The sequence below is a fragment of the Neoarius graeffei genome, chromosome 18, assembly GCF_027579695.1.
Source record: "Neoarius graeffei isolate fNeoGra1 chromosome 18, fNeoGra1.pri, whole genome shotgun sequence".
Lineage (NCBI taxonomy): Eukaryota > Metazoa > Chordata > Actinopteri > Siluriformes > Ariidae > Neoarius > Neoarius graeffei.
Window position 1 is genome coordinate 5,712,406 of NC_083586.1, and position 17,122 is coordinate 5,729,527.

At 40.7% G+C, this 17,122-nt stretch overlaps 1 protein-coding gene across 5 annotated transcripts in view; it reads right to left on the reverse strand.

Moving 5' to 3' along the window:
- Positions 1 to 2,994, reverse strand: part of LOC132865862 (zinc finger protein 271-like) — a 108,723-nt gene extending 105,729 nt beyond the window's left edge. For 3 of the 5 annotated variants that reach the window (XM_060898361.1, XM_060898362.1, XM_060898358.1), the window contains exon 1: positions 2,889 to 2,994. The gene's annotated coding sequence lies outside the window, so the exon portion shown is untranslated. Of the gene's footprint in view, positions 1 to 260; positions 333 to 2,872 lie in introns of all 5 variants that reach the window. The other 2 variants (XM_060898359.1, XM_060898360.1) reach the window with 2 other exon arrangements.
- Between the last annotated feature and the right edge of the window lie 14,128 nt (positions 2,995 to 17,122).

Sequence of the window (17,122 nt, forward strand, 5' to 3'; positions counted from 1 at the left end):
TTGTTTATTTCAGTTATTCTATTTTTATTTATTGCATTGCCTGTTTGCACCGCGGGTCAGAGAGGACTGAAATTTCATCTGTGCTGTATGTCGAGCATGTATAGCATATATGACAAAGTTGACTTGACGACAGCAATTTAATTGATCACTGTCAGTTTGTTGATGTAAATGGCGATTTTTCTATGCATACTAAGGTAAAGTTTGGTGTTCCACAAGGTTCTATCTTAGGCCCACTGGCTTTTTTTCTTTTCACATGTTACCTCTGGGTAATGTTATCCACAAGCATGATATTAGCTTCCACTGTTATGCTGATGACACACAGTTGTATGCTTCTGCAAAGTCAGATGAGAGAAAAAAAGCTTAATAAAACTGATGAATGTGTAAAAGACATTATACACTGGATGCTTATTAACTTCCTTTTACTTAACTCTGACAAGACAGAAGTACCTGTACTAGGACCACATGCAGCTAGAAGTAGGTTTTCTAATTACATAGTAACTCTGGATGGCCTTTCTGTTTTTTTCATGTGCAACAGTAAGACTTTGGGGTGATCTTTGACTCCAGTCTTTCATTTGAAACTCATTTTGATAACATGGCAAAGATGGCTTTATTTCATCTCAGAAATATTCCTAAGAAACAATGTCTTTACATGATGCAGAAAAACTAGTTCATAGATTTGTTCCCTCTAGGTTGGATTATTGTAACGCCTTACTGTCTGGATGTTCCAATAAGTGCATAAACAAGTTCCAGTTAGTTCAAAATGCAGCAACAAGAGTCCTTACAAGAACTAGGAGATATGACCATATCACCCCTATCTTATCCACATTGCACTGGCTCCCAATCAAATTTCATATTGATTATAAAATACTACGATTGACCTTTAAAGCACTGAATGGTCTCATGCCACAGTACCTGAGCGAACTTCTGGTCCTTTATGACTCACCACGCCTACTTAGATCAAAAAGTGTTTGCAGTCTGTTGGCACCTCATATAGTGAAGGCTCCATCAAGGGGCAGAGCCTTTTCTTACTAAGCCCCACAGTTATAGCACAGCCTTCCAAGTAATATTTAGGACTCAGAGAGACAGTCTTAATGTTTACGTCTTGACTGAAAACATATCTGTTTAGTCAAGCCTTTTGTTTGTTTGTATATATGTATGGATGCTGTCTCCCCCATCACCACCACTCTCACACATTCATTCGGGTTTGTTGACAGTGTAGTGGCTGCTGCTTTATGTCCCAGGGCTCCCTCATGTCTGTGTTACTTTCTGGCTCTCCCTTTTAGCTTTGCAGTTATAGTTGGTCTTGCTGGACTTCCTGCTTGTACTCGGAACACAATATACACCGTTTTCTTAACAATTAGGTGACAATGGGCAAACCTAACAATCCGTGTTTCTCTCTCTCTGTCAAGTTACATGTCACTCCTGAGATACCAGTGATGCAGACCTCTCCTGCTCTTTGGACCTGCCTGGTCCATCCTGATGCCTTATGTCTAGCTGGAGTTCTCATCACTTTGCACCTGCAAGGATGGCCCATATGTACAGCGCCTGATCCATCCTGATGCCCTACTTCTAGCTGAGGTTCTCGTTACTTCTCTCCTGTGGAAGATGGCCTCATATGGACAATCTAAATATATAATTTAGGACTGCAGTTATCATGATCCGTTTTGCATTCAAGTCTCCATCAATGAACAGTTGATAACATCAAAATAAACTTCATGTTAAAACTCTAATGAGTTTCCTGGTTATACAATTGCATTTTTTTGACCATATCGGACACACTTATAGAAGGGAGTTATTTATAATCATGCAATCGGTCATCATCCAAATAAAGATGGGTTCCCTTTCGAGGTCATCTCAAGGAGTTTCTCTCTTTCCACTGTCACCTCAGACTTGCTCAACAAGGATACATTTATTAAGTAATATATTTAAAATCTGTATTTTTCTGTCAAACTTGTTTGCAACAATGGCTATTGTTAAAAGCATTCTACAAATAAAGTCAATTTATTGGACAAAAAACTGCACCGAAAACACAACCTCCTTGATAGAGGCAATAACAATGCTTTCCAATCTCTCTTTCTCCACATGAACTCAGCTAAATCATGATCAGTTATGACACGATTAGGATGACCCTCAGTGAATAATCTACACTTCTTAGAGGTGTAACTTTGTGTGAACAGAAGACAGCATGGCAGATGAAGAATAGCAGCGAGCAGACCAACATCCTGATAGAAGTATCAAGGCAGTGGAGATACAAATCACTTCTGGTCACAACTTTAAGAATAAAACCAGAGCAAAAACAGGACGCAGAGCTGTGTGAGTTGGGCCTTTAGCCTTGAGTTAAAGTAACAGGTTTCATTGCTGCCAGAGCTAACTGTTAGACACAGTTCTCTCTCTCCAGGGATCAGAGGCTTCGAGCTCAACACCAAACGATTCTTCCAGTAGCGAGATCTCCAGGTTTAGGAAAACATGCCTAAAATAGTCCGCTATGATTTCATCCATTTTCAATGTGTAAAGCTTTCGGCTTAACATCCTGCAGAGGGGATGACGCTGCCTGATTGGCTTATATATAAATTTAAAAAAAAAAAAACGAGGGAAAAAAAAGGTCTGTAAGAAATCAAGCTGAGAAATAGAAGCTGTAATTGAGAGGAAATCGCAATTTAGCAAAATTAATAATAATAATGTGATGGAAATTAACTTTAAGTGAAGATTATTTAAGTACTTTCAATATACAACTAAGCAGGTTAGCCAAACTACAGCTCTCTCCTGAGTGGATAAGTAGTGCACTACCGAGAGTGCACACGGCATTATTTCAGACTGAACGGAGTTCACTAAAACAGTAAAGTGGAGATATATTAGGGATTCGACCACACACCTTCAGTTTAACTTACCTCAGGGTTTTAAATCCTCAGAGCCAAACACAATAACGTGCTTTTATTTTTATAAACCGAGGGGCTAAAGCTGTTCAGGCGAGCAGCGGTTTTTTCTTCTCCAGTGTTTTCTGTCGGTTGGAGAAGCAGCTACTGGACGCGTTACCGCCACCACCTGGACTGGAGTTTCAGGGTGGAGGACGCCTATCCCAACCCCCCCTTACACACTTCGACTAACAACAATTAAAATGTCGTTTTAAAAAGTGTAATATTACATGCCTGGACCCATTTGGCTGTCTGTGCTGTTTTTTTTTTTTTTCTGCTAGAAGCTAAAATTCTCTGTGGCTGGTTTGCTTCCAGTGGAACTGGTGCAAAGCCCAAAGTGGGCAGAATAATAAAGACTCCTCTAAGGCACAGAAAGCCAGCATCTATTTGAACTGCTGCTCATGTAAGGCAGCTGGGCCATAGAAGGTTCACGCTGCACACTACACACGTGTAAAGAAAAGTGGACAAACGTAGCATGACTTGCTCTGGGCCATAGAACGGCGTTCACGTTGCACGCTGCACACTTCACGCGTGAAGCGAGAAATGAACATGCACACTTTTTTCTAGGTGTGAAGATGGAAATTCCAGTCAATGCATGCGGTCACCGCCGCGCCAGCCAATCAGAACGGGTCTAGGGAGATAACTCCATGCTTTCAGGGGAAAACTTCAGAAAAAATATAATTGAATGGTATAATTGAAAAATAGTTCTTCATCGGGATTGTCAAGCAGATTATGGAATGTTCGGTGAAATTCACCACGGGTTTCTCTCAGAAGGACGTGTTCTCGGCTCCAAATTCTGTTCCTTTTTCTCTTCCTCTGTCTCAGTAAAAGCAGAATGAGGCAATCGTCGTCATCCGAAGAGTCCATATTGTTGGTTACTCAGTCAAAGTAGAACAGACGCAACACGTGAACATCCAAGCATGAAGTTTAATGGCCCAGGGTCCGGTTCTTCACGTGAACGTGTAGCGTGTAGCATGCAGCGTGCAGCGTGAACCTTCTATGGCCCAGCTGCCTAACATAACACTTCCCTACCTATGAGCTCACAGACACTTGTTGCTTGACACCCCTCCCTTCCTGACTTTTGACAATATCAATATTTGAAATCACAATTTCCAGATGACAAGGTGAATGTTTTTCTATTGCACCAATGCCCAAGCAGTTTTCTATCAAAATCTTGATGTCTACAAACGGTGTCTGTCCAAGGTGATATTTAAACAAATATTAGGGATGCTGTATGTATATGTATAAAAGTATACTCTGGAGGTATACTTTTAGGGCAGCATGTTGGTGTGGTGGTTAATGCTGTTACTGCACAGTAAGAAGGTTCTGGGTTCTACAGGGTCGCAGGCAAGCTGGAGCCTATCCCAGCTGACTACGGGCGAAAGGCAGGGTACACCCTGGACAAGTCGCCAGGTCATCACAGGGCTGACACATAGACACAGACAACCATTCACACTCACATTCACACCTACGGTCAATTTAGAGTCACCAGTTAACCTAACCTGCATGTCTTTGGACTGTGGGGGAAACCAGAGCACCCAGAGGAACCCATGCAGACACGGGGAGAACATGCAAACTCCGCACAGAAAGGCCCTCGCTGGCCATGGGGCTCAAACCCGGACCTTCTTGCTGTGAGGCGACAGCGCTAACCACTACACCACCGTGCTGCCCTATTTCTCTTTTTTTATTTTCTCTATTTTTTTTGTTTTGTGTATGTGTTTGTGTAGTTTGATGTTTGTTTTTGTTCGAGTGTTTTTGTCCACTGGTTGTGGTGTAGCTCCAGACCCAGTTTTGGGCATTGGTTCCCTCCAGGCCTTGGTTCGCCATGGGTGATGCCTGTGCTCCTAGCTATGGACTGCAGTGAGCTCATTGCTCATTTTAACATTGTGGTTGTCCAACACTCTGTGCTTTAGTGCTTGGCGTCGTGGTCTGAGTGGTGTTGCCGGCGGCATCACGGCAGCTGTGCTGGCGGTGTGGGACTTATTTTGTGGTCCTTTTCGTGGGCCTGTGGCTGCTACACAATTGGAATGACATCCTGGCCTCTATTTGGTGGACTTTATTATTTATTTATTTGTTCCCAATAATTGTAAAGCCACTTGGATAAACGTTCAGTTTATTTCTCATGTTCACTGGTAATAAAGCACTTCAAATATTCAGTATGAACCTTAATACTTTCTTGAGACCATGATTTAAGTTATGATTTACCACCACTGCTGTGTCACTGGGCTCGTGGTGGTTGTGGCCCCTAGGAGCGGGGCCCTGCTATGATAAGTGTCCTTTATTTTTGTGCATGGAATGGGGCAAACCTAGCATGCATAATCTGATCAAAATAAACTATTAACACATGAAATTGATAGATTTTGTTATCTGGCAACATTTAGTTGATAACGTCATCAGTTTGGTGTTGGAGTAACATTATTGGATAAAACTTCAATTGGAATCGTGTGTGTGCATGCGCGCACGCACGCTAACTACCTAGCTTCATTTGGAGTTCACTTCTTTGTCTCTTGATAGTCACTGTGAGGTACTGAAGCGGGCTAAGGCAAAACAGAGTGCCACAACAGGTAAGACGTTTTCATTGGATACGTTTTCAACATAGACTGAAATGAAATAAATTAATAAATATATTTATTGCTAGTGCTGGAGGACAACTGCGCGATAGTGACAGTAGCACCATGGAAACTACATTGGGCATGTGTGTGTCGATGCTAGGGGGTGGAGTTTCTTTCTAACTAATGCAATGGCATTTAAGCCCAATCAACTGATTCAATGACTGAGCAAGAATGAAATTAATAACCAGGGGTTTGGAGGCAGAAGCCCCCAATAATACTTGTGGAAAAAATATGATTCAGGACACATTACATTAACAGCATTTAAATAATCAGATGAACTGAGACAATCACATTCTGAAGCAAATTAAATAATCTTATATCGGTAACTTAAACACACAATACAAGTTACATGTATTAATCTAAATGCAGGTAAACAACGTGGTATTTTTGTTGTTTTTTTATCCAAATGAGAGTCGGAGCTTACCCATCTGTGTTCTCGCTTCTTGAAGGCCTCATCTTGCGGCCAATTATTTTGAAACAATCTGACTTTCAGTTACTTGTTCAGTTCTCCGTTCATTCACTTCTTCCATGTAAGGGTGAGATGGCAGCAATATCCAATTTAGAAATAAGATGGCTGCTCCACTCATTCTCTCTATACTGTGTATTCCACCATTACTGCTCGGCTCAGGCAATTAGTAAAACCTGGGATGGAGTGGGATGTCACCAGTTTTAGCAACAACCGCGGAGAGGTCACTGCCCAAGCAATATGTCCCGTCCCGTTCCATCCCGGGATTTAGCAACAAGCCTCAGCTCATGCTCCAGGAGGACTGGTGCAACTGAATTCACTTTTAAAAAATAAAATGAAATAAATTATTTTCTTGTTCTTTAATTGTTGGGACTGCACCCTCTTTCAATACGGGCTTATAGCCAACACTCCTCAACAGATCAGAGGTCTCGTACAAGTTTGGAGTTCACAAACAACCGAGCCCAGGACCTCAGATGGGGTAAGAGAGAGCTAAGTTGAGTAAGCCAGGAGTCCATACTGGAATCTTCTGCTCTGTCATCAGACTTCTTGTCCCATCACGACTCATGAAAGTACTGTAAGAGCCTATGGAATGAAGGTTTCACTCAAGGTCACATAACTTGCAACTAGGGTGACACAACAAAGACACATTCCCATACCAGGGCTCAAACCCAGGCCACCTCAGTGAAAACCAGGAATCCTGACCACTAGACCATATTGGACAGCCTTAAAGTCTAAAGGCCACCTTTAAAATGCTTAGGCCATTGTTGAGAACCCAGGATTTTTCCAGAAAAGTAGCTGTCAATTTTCATTTTGTTTAGTTGTGTGGCTAGCAGCTTGAACTTTGTTGTGATTAGAAAGTGTATTATCCAGAACATTGCATGGGATAAAAGAGAGCCATGCCAGCCACAAGCCAAACTTAGAATATTCTCATCCATAATAAGACACAATATCTCTTGCTCCACAAAGTTCACATCCATGCACAGGTTTGATTTTTGTTGGAGTTTAAAAGAACTTTACACAGTCCCATTTCTAAGTGGCTGCAGGAGTGATATTGTGACCAAAGCACGCAGGACTGAATGGAGATGTTATCTGTAAGAAAATTTTCCCTCTCTCAAAGGGTTGCTGGTCATAGCCCATGGTCAGACTGTGAGCAGAAGCTTCGAGCTTTGTCAGAGTTAGCTTTTAGAACACAGGTTTCAGTGGCCTTGTTGAAAGATGTCCTCACTTCAGAAAATGATATAGGTAACTCCAAGAATATTGAACCTTGGTCCAATCTACTGAGCTGTGCAGGCTCTAAGGTGAGCTGTCTTGAACCATAGGACATATATTTTCTTTTAGAACATGAAGCATTTTGACCATCAGGTCACTTGAAAAATGTCACCAGCATGATTCCGGAACAGAAGGTTGCATTTTCAAGCCAACAAGGTGTCATCTTGTCTCTGTATAACTCATACAAAACACCTTTTCCAAATGATTGCCCATCATCTGGAACAAATAATGATCAAAAATACTTGTTTAACCTACAAAATGAGATAGTTAACTCATAGAATTTGAATCTTGGTCCTATCAACTGAGCTGTGGAGGCTATAAGGTGAGCTGTACTGAACCATAGGACATATTTTCTTTTCAAACATGAAAAAGTATGACCATCAGGTCACTTGGAAAATGTTACCAGCATGAGTCTGCTTTATGACCATCATTCTAAAGTCTTATCTTGGTTCAAGGAATCCCTTTCTTGTTATGGTATTGGACTCCTTTGACAAGCATCACAATTTTCAACCATGCCTGTCTTTTTGGAACAAGGATATCAATTGACTAAAAAGCAAGCCTGTTCCTCTGACAAAGACAGAATTAAGCATTGGACCATCAGATTAAAACACTGATGCGCTCCTGAGCTTTCCAGGCTCCATGCTTCTATTTCTTTAAGGGTCAAAGCATGTCAGGACTTTGGACACACATTTTCAACAGGTTCCTTTGATTCAATGGAAGCCCTGCTCATACCATCTGGTGTTTGTCGTATTCAAAAATGTCATAATATACCTTTCCTTTGAACCCTCAAAACAGGGTACCCTCAAAAACCAACTTTTCCACTGATTGCCCATCATGTGACACAAATAGTGACATAAAGGATTCATATAAAATGTAAAAGTGTGAAGTTAACTGAAAGAAAGTTGACACCTTGGTGTTGTCACATTGGATGACAAGTGCCTAAGTTGAGCATCAGTTGTCCACACTTTATATTCACACACTGAGGTGAGAATTGCCATATGATCCATTAATATATTGGGAAGGGAAATCCAGCCAGGTTATGCTTCATATTGAGCTCATTCTCTGCAAAAGCTTGAGTTCAGAGCGATACAAACTTTGTACCATGATGGTTCGGTCTATAACCTTTTAGCTCAGGTGCAATGGTTGCGTATCTGACTCTAGATCAGAAGGTTGCATGCTGAAATCACATTGAGGTCATGCACCAACAGAATGCTGTTGGCTTTTTGCAGAGACTTTCAGATGGACTCCAATCTCTAGGATGACCATTCAGGATTTTGCCAAGCTCATGCAAAAAGGTAATATTGCTCTGCTAACAACTCTTTCACCAAAGTGCCTTTCATAACTTCGCAACCTAATGTAATATGTTTACAAAATTTGTCCACTGGGCTTGCTTGAAAAAATGCCGCAAAATACTGCTTGAGAAGCTTTCAGAACTCAGGTTTCAGTGGCCTTGTTGAAGGATGTCTGAGCTTCAGAAAATGGTATCGGTAACTCAAAGAATGTTGAACCTTGGTCCTATCTACTGAGCTGTGCAGGCTTGAAGGTGAGCTGTATTGAACCATAGGATATGTATTTTCTTTTAGAACATGAAGAATTTTGGCCATCAGGTCACTTGAAAAATGTTACCAGCATGACTCCAGATCAGAAGGTTGCATGTTCAAGCCAACAAGGTGTCATCTTGTCTCTGTATACCTCATACAAAGCAGCGCTCTGCCACCTTTTCCAAGAAGTTTGATCATCAAGTCACTTCGAAAATGTTACCAGCATGAGTCTGCTTTATAACAGTCAAGCTAAAATCTTATCTTGGTTCAAGGAAAACCTTTCTTGTCAATGTATTGGACTCCTTCGACAAGCATCACCATTTTCAACCATACTTGTCTTCTTGGAACAAGGAGACCAATTGACTAATAAACAAGTCTGTTCCTCTGACAAAGATGGAATTCATCATTGGACCATCAGATTAAAACACTGATGTGCTCCCGTCTGAGCTTTCCAGGCTCCACTCTTCTGTTTCTTTAAGAGTCAAAGCATGTCAGGACTTTGGACACACATTTTCAACAGGTTCCTTTGATTCAATTGAAGCCATGCTCATACCGTCTGGTGTTTGTCACATTCAAAAATGTCTTAATATACCTTTCCTTTGAACCCTCAAAACAGGGTACCCTCAAAAACCAACTTTTCCACTGATTGCCCATCATGTGACACAAATAGTGACATAAAGGATTTATCTAAAATGTAGGCTGCAGGGCACGGATGTAGATTGCCTTCTAAACACCATGCTCAAACCACCTGGGGTCCCTGTCTAGCACTTTAACGTCCTCAATATTGACACTGTGGTCAGTACAGGCCTTGTGTATGTAGTATGACACCTCAAACAGGGGTTCAGGGAGCAGGTGTCCTAGCTCAGTCAACTCCTCTTTGGTGTCATACCACATACACAAGGCTTGTCCTGACCACAGCGTCAACATTGAGGACATTAAAGTGCTAGACAGGGACCCCAGGTGGTTTGAGAGTAATGTTAAGAAGGCACTCTACATCCATGCCCTGCAGCTGACCCTAAGTAGAGAGGGGGAGGAGATACCAACTTCCGGAGATCTACACTAAGCTTGTCAGAGCGCATGTGTGCACTGACATCACTTCTTAGCCCAGTTCATCACAGCTGAAGAAGGATCCAGCTGGATCCGAAAATTCCCAAGTGAGTTTTCATTTCTTTGTGTTGAGATCAAAATTGAAATAATAATAATAATTTAAATTCTAAACTGTACCGTATATGAGGTTCAGTGTGGTGAAGAGGCAGTTGTACACATATAGGCCAGCAATGTCAAACTGTTAAATGTTAAATGTTAAATGTTAAAACTACTGCAATAATTCAATTTACTATATTCTTCTGGAAACAACAGCCAAAAAGGGTTCATGGTGACTGATTTATCTTCAATGGTGTGGTTTTTTTTTTTAAAGTAAAGTTTGGAGTCTGAATAGTTCAGTCAGGAAAGCATTAGACTTCTCATCCATTGCCTTCTTGGATGGAAAAGTAAAAACTTAGCTGAAAACCCGATTAGAAGGCATTCACCTTCTCTGATCCAGCCGCTGCTTCAAATCATTCTTTCGCTGTGACATGCTCAAGTACAGAGAGTCTGTTTTGAGGAAAGGTTAGAAAATTGGTTCGATTTTGATGGCATGGTCAAAAGTGTTCTTCTTTGAAAAGAATGCAAGTACAATACTTCAACAAAATAGTCTATGGTTCAAACATTCCCAGTCTAGCCCACTGAAGTCAGCCAGCCCACTGAAACCTGTGTTCTGAAAACTTTTCCAGCAGTATTTTGAGGCATTTTATTTTCAACAATCCCAATGGACAAATTTTGAAAAGATATTACATGAAAGAGCCACTTTTATCCAGGGTGACATATAACAGATCCAGGAAAGCAGCTGGGGGTTTGGTGCCTTGCTTAAGAGTACTTCAGCCATTCCTGCTGATACAGAGACCCAAACGAGCAACCTTTTCATTCCAAAGGTGCCTCTCTAACCATTGGGCCATGACGTCCCCTATTATGCTAGCTTGTTAAGTTATAAAGGGGAATTCAGTGAAAGAATTGTTAGCAGAGCAATCTTATGTTTTGCAGGAGCTTGTCAAAATTCTGGATAGTCATCATCCATCTGAAAGTCCCTGCATTTGACTATGCAAAAAGCCCAACACCATTCTGTTAACACATCTACATGTAAATATCAGGAAATAAAAGCTGAAATTTTGACCTATCATATCTTCATCTTTTGACCTCAAACATAAATGTCTTCAGTGTGTGGCAAAAAAGCAACAGAATTGGCCTTGCTATTCCAGTACTTTTGGCTTTGCAGCTGGAAATACTGTCAGAGCTGTTAATATCAAAAATGAAGTACTACATTCTGAGCAGCACCATGATATAAGCAGCTTTGAGAGGTGTGGTGGTGTAGTAGTTAGCACTGTTGCCACACAGCAAAATGGTTCCAGGTTCGAACTTCATGGCTAGCGGGGGACTTTCTGTGTGAACTTTGCATGTTGTCTGTGTGAAATTCCTCTGGGTGCTCCAGTTTCCTTCCACAGTTCAAAGACATGCAGATGAGGTAAAAAATAATAATCAGCCGCTGGGGTTGCACAAGCTAGTGCATATTTAGTGCTAGTCCCAACCCTGGGTATGGACCCTTTTCACGTGACGTCACAACAAATGCGGCCACCAATTTGGACATGAACTACCAGTAGTCTACCACAGCCAACAACGAGGAACGACGGCGAAGCATCGAAAGGAATATAGCCATCAAAGAAAGTTTTTACTTTCAGCAAGACTTCCATCATGCCATTATATTGTTGTGCACCTGGATGTAGTAACCATCAACACACAAGGCAAGATTTATCATTTTATTGGATCCCGACAGATGCTGACGGACGGAGAAGATGGATGGTCTCTAAAATATTGGCAAAATAAAGTTTATTGACATAGCAATCGTGTGTAATGGGAAGCATTTGCATATCTGAAGTGTTGTGTTTACATCAAAGATAAAATAAACCAATATGACAACGACTGCTGCTGCTAGGTTGGGGACACAAACTAGTAGAAAGGAAGTGTGCCAACAGTGCCAACACACTTCCTTTGTGGTCGATTCTGCTTTAAGGTAAGATGCATTTAATTATTCGTCTGCTGTGGGTTTGGAATCGGTAGCCTGACCGATTCGTTCATGTTTGTGGTGCCATTTGTTTGTTGACGCGTGTTGAAATGGAAGATTAGTTGTTGACATGATTTCCAGTGATGCTTTGGTGTTGCTGTGGATCAGATGTGTTGAGTAGCCTGACCATTTTTTTTTCTTGTGTGTGGTATCATTGTTGACGCGAGGTTGTTTTTTGAATATGCCAATGCGGACATGATTTCCCCTGATGAGTTATGACTTCAGACGTGATGCGTGTGTGGAGGTGTGGAGTCTGTGTGATATGTGCGTAAGATAGGCTTCTCATGTGTTTGGAGATCCGCGCTCTGAGACAAGCGCAAGCGCAAGCACCCCCCCAAGGGAAAAAAAGGGACCCCCCTGAAAATATCGGCATAGTTTGAACACTGGGTTGGAGAAAGTAATGGCAAATAGTGAGTGCACAAACCATAGAAGGTAAACTTTACACAGCACCAGGGCAGTGTGATGGTATGTCTACTTTTAGATTGTGTTAGCTTATCAATGAACACACTTGTCACTCGACGAGTTTCACATCTTTACGACGGATACTTTAATGTGTGTTAGGTATTATTGTTGCAGTCTAAGCAGTCATTGTAGCAGCTAGATGAGCAAGAACCGAAAGGGTCTGTGCCATAAACCGTTATTTCTTCATGTCCAAAATGGCAGTCGTGCTTACGAAGGTCACGTGAGTGAAAAGGGTCCATAGTGAGGAGGGTTACATCTGGTGTTGGGGGTGAAGCTATGCTGAATGAAATATGAGGCTCCTAAACTGATCTGCTGGGGTGACCCCTAATGGGAGCAGCTGAAAGAAGCAGACTCTACTTAATTTTATTGATCTGTTTAAAGGAAATGATTAAAGGGCTAGCTCGCTCTTCCCAAAATCCAATTTGTTGTTGTTGTTGTATTGTTTTGTTTTGAAAGCAGATGATCACTACATGTTAGCTCTCTTTGCAGCAAAATGTCCGCAAATTCACTGTTAGTCATCCTTTCAATACCAATCTCAAACTTTTCTATGTCTATGTGTCATACGTGGAATCTTTGAACAAATTATACCTTTATCATTTCTTTCTTTCATGGGCACCCACATGATGGCCAAGACCAGTTTGGGTCTATTACTGCGAAATGCAAACACCATTTATTTATAATTATTTTAAATTGAGCAATACATCGTGACATTTAAAAATATAAATAAAGCTTAGATTTGTGAGGAACAAAGGAGAATTATGGATCAGAAAGACCGACAGTAAAACACATGACAGTCTGACCTGTCATAATATCCAGTTTCATTGAGTTGGACAAACATGGATTTCTTTCATGTTGTCTCTAAAAAAAAAAAAAAATATATATATATATATATATATATATATATATATATATATATATATATATATATATATACTGTATATGCTCATTGACACTCCCGTTTGACATGTTGAGTGTGATCACAAACTCTCTTTGTCATATATTTTTCATTACTGCTAAGCATTATTTCAGTGTTAAAACACCTACTTTCATTTCATTCCTATTTTCATTGATGTAGTCGAGAACACAATGTAAGTAGCAGCTAAACAGTAAATAGCTTGTGGCTTATCTAGTTATTATGGGATATCTGTGACTATACCTGAAAAACTAAAGCTAATTAAAAACTAAACCTAAATTCCATAAAATGAAGCTAAACCTACTGATACACTTGTAAAATGAATGAGAAACTCAACTGAAATTAAAAAAATAACCTTAACAATTAAAAAACAAAAAAGAATGAAAATTTAAAAACTATAATAATTCTGGTGAGGATGCTGTGTAAAATATAAATAAAAATAAAATGTGTTGGTTTGTAAATCATGGAAACCCTCTCTTTCATTGAAAACAGTCCAAAGACAACATATCAAATGTTGAAACTGAGAAATTTTATTGTTGTTTGAAAAATATATGCTAATTTGAAATTCAATGAAAGGAACACATTTCAAAAAGTTGGGACAGGGGCACTCTGTAAATGTTCTCAAACATTTACAGAGTGTTTTTCAAAGTAGAGGTGATGCAGCACTGTGCTGCATCACCTCTACTTTGAAAAACACTCTGTAAATGTTTGAGAACTGAGGAGACCAAGTGCTGTAGTTTTGAAAGAGAATTGTTGGCTCATTCTTGCCTGATTATAGGATTTCAGTTGCTCAAGAACTTGGAGTCTCCTTTATCGTATTTTGCATTTCATAATGCACCAACTGTTTTCATTGGGAGACAGGTCTGGACTGCAGGCAGGCCAGTTTAGCACCCCGACTCTTTTATTACGGCACCATATAGTTGTAATGTGTGCAGAATGCAGTTTGACATTGTCTTGCTAAAATAAGTAAGGCCTTCCCTGAACAGGACATTGGCAGTGTGTTGCCCTAAAACCTGTATATGTCATTCAGCGTTAATGGTGCCTTCCCAGATGTGCAAGCTACCTATGCCATGTGCACGAATGCCCCCCCATACCATCATAGATGCTGCCTATTGAACTTTGTGCTAATAACAAACTGGATAGATGGTCCATCTCATCTTTAGCCTGGAGGATGCAGCATCTGGGATTTCCAAAAAGAATTTTGCATTTTTATTCATCAGACCACAGGACATATATAGTGGAAGTTAATTATGTCTGACTATTTAAGTATTTTTAAGTTCGTTTCTTAGACAAGGATTTTAAGATCGTTACCTTGTTGACAGTTTCAGCGTGAAACTTCCGCCTTCCTCAGAATTGTCACCAGGTGTCAGGTGGTGATGTGCCTTATCAGCTGATGTTACATTACGGAGGCGTGAACGTCCTGTCCGATTTGACAGGTAGTTCACGCCTCCTGCTTTCAGGTCACTCCCCCAGGGCGGCGCTCCAGGTGTGCGACAGCGCATACGCTCCCTCATACCGGTTTATCTTCCTCTGTGCCCGCTTGCGTATCTCCACTGCCTCTTAAATCCAACGCTGGTATCTATTTTCTTCAGCACGAATGACTCTGGCCTCTTCCCAATTCATTATGTGATTTTGTCATTTGCAGTGGTCTGAAATGGCTGATTTTAGGTTTTCTTGGTATGCTTTTTCTTTTTCAGATCTTGTGTGTCTTTTTGTTGTTTCTTTCTCACATTCTATTTGGTGTTCTTTCCTTCGTGTATGGAAGCATCTGCCCATTTCACCAATATAGACTTTGTTACATGAACGGCAAGGGATTTCATAGATGACATTGCATTTGTTGTCCGGTTGTATTTTGTCTTTGGGGTGAACTAACAACTGTCGGAGGTCCTTGTATGGTTTGACCGGGGTGTTGATATGATATTTCCTCATGGATCGTTGGATGCATTCTGCGACTCCTTTTATGTATGGTAGTGTGACAAAGCCCCGGTTTGTTTTTTCGGTGTTTTTTCTTGTTTGTTTGTTTTTTTCCTTTGTTTGTGTCTGTAGTTTCCCTTTTCGGATTGCCCACGGTGGATATTGGCAGTTTTTTAATGCCTGTTGAATGTGTTGGTCCTCCTCCTGTCTGTCTTTCTCCTCTGTGATGTTCTGTGTTCGGTCGTATAGTGTTCTGATTACTGACATTTTGTGTGCAATGGGATGTTCAGATGTCCAGAGAAGATATTGGTTGGTGTGTGTAGGTTTTCTGTATGTTGTAATTCTAATGTTCCCTTCTTCTGTGTGGTGTATTTTTAGGTCCAAAAAAGCTATTGTCTTGTCCATTTCCTCTTCGTGTGTGAATTTTATGTTGCCTGTCTTGTCTATGGAGTTTAGGTGATCCGTGAGTTGTTGTGTGTGGCCTGTTTTGGTTATTTCGAGGATGTCATCAACGTATCGTTTCCAGAAAATGGGTTTGCCGTTGTCCGGTGCTGTTTCTATGGCTCGGGTTTCCAGATCCTCCATGAAAAAGTTGCATAGAGTGGCAGATAGTGGGTCCCCCATTGCAAATCCCTCTTTTTGTCTGTAAATTGTGCCTCTGAATTGGAAATATGTGGAAGTTGAAATGAAATACAACAGTTTTGTTATGTCCTGTGCTGTAAGTTTTGTGCGTTTTTTCAGAGTTCTGTCTGCTTTTAACCTGTTTTCTACTATGTTGAGTGTGTTTGTGACCGGTGTTTTTGTAAAGAGGGATATGACGTCATGTGATACGAAGATTTCATCCTTTTTTATCTTGATTTCCTTTAATTCTTTCGCCAGTTGTTTTGAGTTTTTGCAGTGGTATTCCGTAAGTCCAAGGAGTGGTTTGATTAAGTCTGCAAGTGTCTTGGAAAGCTTGTAGGTAACTGATCCTATGCTGTCTACAATAGGTCTTAATGGTGCTCCGGGTTTATGAATTTTCGGTGTGCCATATATCCGGGGGGTGATGTTTGCTGTGGGGATAAAGTGGTTGTATGTTTGTTTATCGATTTTGTTGTCGTCCAGTAACGGTTTAAGTAATAGCTTCAGTCTTTTTTCTTTTCCTCCGTCGGGTCTTTTTTGAGTACTTCATATGTGTTTGGGTCCGTGAGCATTTCATTCATTTGTTTTTTGTATTGAGTAGTGTCCAGGATAACCGTAGTCCTCCCTTTGTCAGCCGGTAGTATTGTTATTTTGTTGTTCTTTGCAAGTGTCCTGATGGCTTCCATTTCCTGTTTAGTTGTATTTCTGGATGACAGTTTAGCTGAGGTGAGGATACCTGCTACTTCGTTCCTTAATGCGGCCTTCTGTCCTTGGTCCTGTATCATGTTGCATGCTAGTTCCGTAGCCAATATGAATGCTTCGTGTGGGATTCTATTTGGTGTAATGGCATAATTAAGGCCCCGTGAGAGTATAGTGCGTTCTGCTGTTGTTAGTGTGTGTTTAGACAGGTTGCAAATCCATTTTTCATTTATTTGCTTGTCCTTGCATTTGTTTTGTGTCTTTTTCCTGATAAGCCTATTCAGTTTTTTAATGTGACGTGTTTTTGTTTTTGAGAACTCTTGTTCTTGTATTGTATTCAGATGCTCTTCCATATTTTTTTCCATGTCACTGCTGAGTTTGAACCGGCGTTTGAAATCTTGTTTTCGTTGTGCTATTTCTGTGTTTAAATTGTTGATTTTGTTTGTCGTGCATCTGATTCTTTCTCTTACCAGAGTCATTCGCACTTTTTTGATAGTCCTTTCCGCGTTTCTTGTTGGAATTGGATTTTTGATGTAGAGGCTTGCTGGAATGATGCCCT